Consider the following 6,000-nt stretch of genomic DNA (forward strand, 5'->3'; position numbering starts at 1 on the left):
TTATAGATTGATGTTGATCTATACTATACACTTTCAAAACATTAGAATGGCTAAAGCATGAAAGGCAATGGTTTTTAAAGCCCTCCCTGAGGTGTTTATGAAAGAATGACCCATTTGCTTTCCTTGCTTGCTGAACTCATCTCTCAGGTGTCTCAGGCAGATAAAAAGAAAGATAAATTAAACAACAGCACACACAAAAATCACAGGGGCTTTGATGCAGAACAAAAAAATGTTCTGAAATTCAACTACTATAAAGCAGTAGCATTCCTCTAACTGCTGTTAGGCATTTTTCTGTGTAAACATGAGAAAAAAAAAAATCACACTTTACAATTCTCAGTTCTACTATGGGCTTTCCAAGTGATCTTATGCCAGTCACTCCTGCCCTCGTATGTCAGGCACAGAAGCCCACGTGTGCCATGCAGGATGGCACTGCCTGCCCTGCAGCACTGCTGCTGGAGTGGAGAAGGGCAAAGATAAAGGCACAAGGACCAAAGGAGCCTCCTGAGGTACACAGGCTAGAATAAATTGGCTTCTGTAATCCTGTGCTTTCATGCTGCTCTTCTGGAGAACTGGTGATTCATTCACAGAACAAACTGGTTATCAAAGAATGAAGAAATTTCCAGGCAGCAAGGGGGGGCAATAAAACACAGGAGACTTCTCAAACCACAGCTCTGGATCTTCTGTAGTCCCCAGTTTTTATGTGCTACACAATAACATATTTATCCTTTATGAACAGCACCAATGGAAGGTGCTGGCACTATTACCAAATTAACCTCATCAATACCTATAGCTCCCCAGGATTTTTACTGAAGTCCCACACTAAAATCTCTAAACATGATGAAGTCAAAGATTTCCTTTAATCTATCCAAGATGCATCTACAGCTCCCAAACTTCTTTAAAATTCTTTCCCCCCCCAACCCCCCCCCCCAAAAAGCTGACACTTTCAATTTCATTCTGAGCTTGCCATCTGACTTCAATTCAACTCCTGAAATTTTCAATGAAGTCAATTCCCCTCACAGAATAACCATAGTTTCTTACTTGGAAAAGACTGACTTATTTTATATGAACTATCAAATTACTACTGCCAGCTGCAGAGGCACTGATGCAATCCACAAAAAAGTAGCAGCAAATTTTCTTTCAAACTGCAACGAACCAACACTTCCAGTACCTGCTTAGGACTGTCAGAATTACTTCTTTTTCCTCCCATCTCTTATGGGTTTTTTATTTTTTTTTTTTCTTCTTCTTGGAAGGGGAACAGCCAACAAGAGAATTGACTGTAATAATAGTAGGTGCCCATCCCTACATCACAGAGTTACAACCCTGCAGAGCAGAGTTACTTCAGTACAGCAGTGTGTGTCCTTCACCCCTAAGAGGAATTCTGCACCCACATGTTGCTTACTGGCTGGGATGTGTCAGAAGTGTCCCAATTTATCAACAGGGAAAAGTCAAGGCCAGACAAAAATACTAGCAAAAAAATGTTAGATTCAAAATCCCATAGAGGGAGTACCAGTGAAGTGGTCAGCATTTAATCACTTTTCCTCACTCCTCCAAGCCCAGGTGTCACCTCCCACTGCAAAAACTCCCAAAATGTCATCAATGCCAGTCATGTCAAAGCCCTCATTAACACCAGTGGGAGTGGCCTGGCTTAGAGAAGGACCTCATTTCCCCTCCCTCTCATCCCAAGCTTCCCTCTAAATATCCATGTTTGTAAAGGTATTTGCAAAGAACTTTTATTTGCCATTTCGTGTGTGTGTATACATACATACACATATATATTTTGGAGGCTTCATGGGTTTGGACTGATAGTTTTGTCTGTTGCCCCAGAGGCCTGACCTTGTACCACCAGCAATGGCTGTTTTAAAGGCAGATTAAACAAAAAATTACAACAATAAAATGTTTGCTAAATTAGACACTAAGTAGTAAAATGTCATCAAATATGAGTTCCACACTGACAAACAGAACTGCCCCACACTATTGAAAATCCTGAGCCATTTCACTGCCTTTGGAACCTTATCTTCCACACTGCAGAATCACTTCTATTATCAGCATAAACTAACTTGTTGCCCTTCGTGGCTGGACCAGACCAGGAGAAGAAATAAAGCCCATCAAAGACCAGCACTGTGCACAAAAAGCACTGGGGTGTGACACACGCTCACCAGCATGGGACAAGCTGTGGGGAAGTGACACAGACAGGGAATCTTATGTATCCTGTTGTGGAGGTTTGTACCAGTTGGGCCACCACGACAGCACTGCGGCTGTCTGCACAAAAAGAAAGCCTGTGTTGCAGGCAGATGCATCTTGCAGGCTCACACCTCCGAGGTTTCCTGCTTTCAGCCATCAGCTACCTGGCTCAGCCCCTCACATCAAGCAAAGGCTGCCACCACCCTGCCACGAACTGGCCTTCCTCCCTGCACTTTCCCTGCTGAGGAAGCCCTTATGCTTCCTCATGAATGCTAATGAAGAGCAATTAGCCTTCATTAGGCTAATGCTCTCTGCAAAGCACTGGGGCATCACAGGAGCTCTGTGGATACTGACCCACAGCTTGTGCGCCTTTTGGAGTCAAGCACGATGGTGGGGCTTTAGCCCTCAGAGGTGACATAATTCTCATGGTGAAGGCAAGCACACAGCAATAAACAGCTTCTGTGGGAGGCTGGAATGTTCCAGAAAGCATCTCAGAGCCTGTTTCAGAAAAGTAGCAAAATTTCCCCAGGTCTATACCTATGCAACTGGGACCAGAATTCAGCACAAGTGAAGTTAAGAAAAAGCCCCACAGAAGCCATTTGCCTTGAGCATGCTCCCTGCTCCATGAGCTCTGTTCCCATTACACACGAGGCAAAGAGAAAAGTCAGCAAACCACAACACAGGAAAAAATGTCCTCCGGGCCACATCAGGACTGGGCTCGGAGGAGCAGCTGCTGCTGCAGCTCCTGCTGCTGCTGTTTTCCTTAGTTTTATATTGCTACTGCTGAATGGGAGGGGAAAAGAGGAGGTCAGTGAGTATTTCTGGGGGTGGAAGGAAGTGATGTGATTCCAAGGCTTGATTCCATTCCTGCCAACTTTGGAGTGATTCCTTCTGGTTTAGCAGAGCTCTGTGTCAGCATAAAAACCCTGAGCACATTAGAATTGTGCCTACCCAGTCTGAAGTATTTCACTGATGTTTGTGAAGACAAAGAGCAAGATAGGTTGGAAACTTTGTCTTCTTTCCTAACAGACTCCCAGCAGCAGTGGAAGCTGGAGCCTGCAGAAATGAAGCAGCACAACCCTGGCATAAGCTTAGGGTGCCACTCTCAGCCCAGCCTCCTCAGCAGGCAAGCAGCAGGAGGGCCAGTTGTGCCTGTCCTAGAGCACATGTGTTCCACAGCCACTGCTGAATTCACTATCAGGAGCCCATATGGATCCACCCAGTGCAATATACAAAGTCACCTGGATTTGCAGTGAAAGTTAAAACCCCAACACTACCCAAAGGGTAAATATTTTTATTACCATATGTACACAGAGAAGGCAGCAGGACCCAGAGCCTTTCACGCCTGCTGAAAGTGACAGAGTGAAACCCCTTGAAAGCACAGAGCTACCCCTTGTGCTGTTCCACACACATACCTCCCATGCCCATTTGCCTCCATTACAGATTAGCTGAAGGCAGCAATTCCAGACATCCGGGAGCAAGTAACAAACATTATTACTGATGCTGGGTTTAGTCTGAATATAGTGTTAGGGGAATACAAGACCTCTTAAGTTTGTAGGTCCCTCTAAGTCTCTACCCCCTGAGCTAATGGTGGCCCTGGACATGGTCCATTGCTCACAAATGTGACACTGTTATTTGGTGAAGGGCTCTTTGTGGTCACAACCACATTGTACAACAGAATTCTTGCACATGGCTAATAATGGCTCTGCAATAAAAGCAAACCCTGGGGCACTGAGTTTGTTGTGGTTTCAGACAGGCATGCCCAAGTGTTCATCCACCCCTCTGCTCCCTTCTGAGCCACCAGAGCATTCAAAGTGACAAGAATCCTCCTCTCCCAAACAAAGCATCTTGTATGCAGGGCAGGGACCTTGACTGGGTGATTCATCCAGGCAAGGAAGGACTAGTTTCCATCATCTGCTCCAAAGGCAATTAGAAACATGGGCAGAGACAGCCATTCTGAGACAGTCCTTGCTTCAGAGTACTTGTAACACTAATGGACAAGACAAGGGCTGGAATGGGGAGGGGAAGATGCAGAGAAATGGCTGCAAAATGGGTTTAATCCTAGCCCAGCATCCGAGTACAGGACCCAAACTATTTGAATCCAAAAGATTTCATGACCAAACCCATTAATTTCTTAGGTAGTTTTTGTCCTACAGATAAAGTCTGCAGCAATATGACAGACTTCTATGAAATCATGCCTCAGAGAAAACAGTGCCCTTTGATCCTACAGTCATCCATCTCATTCACAGATCCTATCCACCTGGTGCCATACTATAGCTCTTGCTAAGCCCCTCACCAACAACAGGGGACAAAGTGAAATTCAGAAGCCATGCTCACACTGCATTCAACCACTTCAGATCTCCCTGAAAAGCTCCAGGGATGCTCTGAGCAAGAAGACCAACTCTGAACATCCTGGTACTCTCCAGCACAACACAAGGAGCAAAGCAGGGCACACAATCCCAGCCATGATACAACATTTAAAAAGGTGCAAATGATATACAGGACCAGGGATATAGAACTCTTGAGCTGTTAATAGCTCACAGGAGTCAATTCACTTCTACATTTGAGATTAGAAGACTCAGTTCTACTATACATCATACAAATTCACAGTTTACAACATTGAATTTGGCCTGCAAGCCCAGACAAAAGTAATGAAATTCTCAATCACGGAACACACAAATAAAAATCCTAGGTCAGTGGGAATCTTACGGTTTACTTCCTTGGCTCAAGCCCCAAATAAATCAGATTTAGTTACATGCATAAATAGACTGCAAATGACAAGCTGCCATGGCTTTTTCTTCCTGTTAACTGTACATGTTTTATGTCAAATAATCATTACCCGTTAGCTTTGCCTTGTGTTTCATAAAGAATTTTTTTCTTGGACTAAAGGAAGGAGAATTGGTTTTCCTGAATATTTCTTTTTTCCTGACAGAAGTCAGAGCTGGCAGAAAAATATCAGACAAAGTACAAACAAATAAAACCTGGTTCAAATAACATAGGTATGTCTGAAACAGAATAAAAATTTGCCTTGGAACATTCCAAGCATTTATACCTGGTTGTAAGCAAACCATAGCACCGCTGCAATAAAACCACAACAAAGAAAGATGCAAGGCAAAAGACCCGCAGGTTACATTTTGAAAACAATAAAAAAATATTGCTTACAGGCAGTCGGAGATTATGAGAGGTGTCATGTAGATAATGTGGTCAAGTTATAAGCGAGGCAAGTCAGACAGAAAAGGAGGAAGACAGATAACCACTTTTAAATGCACACACAGAATAAATGCTATCAAAGAACAAAGCTGATACTTTTGTTCAGACAGCAATTCCTCTCAGCTGAGCTGCATCAGGCTCTACATCTTACAATGAACAGAAGTCTCACTGCAGTAGGCAGATATTCTTACCTAGACGAAACAGAGTTCAGCAGTGGTTTAAAAGTCACCCAATACCAACTTTTCAGACATAGTTAAGGTAGGCAATAGAACATGTTCATTGTTTGCCAGCAGTCTGATTTTCCAACCACAACAATGTTGTTTAGCCACTCGTCCCCTCCCCACGCACTGTGCAAAACCAGCACCCAGAATGGCAGTGCACTCAGAGAGCGCGGAGAGAGAAGCTGCAGATGTTCCCCCAGGTCCAGCTCCATCCTAATGATCTTAGGCTGGGACTACATAAGGCAGAAAAAAAAAGCACAGGGCTGCAATGATGCCCTAAGGCAAAAAATATTTGCTCTCACTAGTACTTGTAATTCCTGAATGCTAAATTCATTCAAATCATTGGCAAGGAAATCATTGGGGGGGGGGGGGGGGGGCAAAAAGTGGG

At 44.0% G+C, this 6,000-nt stretch overlaps 1 protein-coding gene across 1 annotated transcript in view; it reads right to left on the reverse strand.

Moving 5' to 3' along the window:
• ANTXRL (ANTXR like) overlaps positions 1-6,000 on the reverse strand; it is a 56,893-nt gene that overhangs the window by 45,627 nt on the left and 5,266 nt on the right. The gene's annotated exons all lie outside the window — the stretch shown is intronic.

Source organism: Onychostruthus taczanowskii, unplaced genomic scaffold, assembly GCF_017590055.1.
Source record: "Onychostruthus taczanowskii isolate IOZ18803 unplaced genomic scaffold, ASM1759005v1 scaffold5, whole genome shotgun sequence".
Lineage (NCBI taxonomy): Eukaryota > Metazoa > Chordata > Aves > Passeriformes > Passeridae > Onychostruthus > Onychostruthus taczanowskii.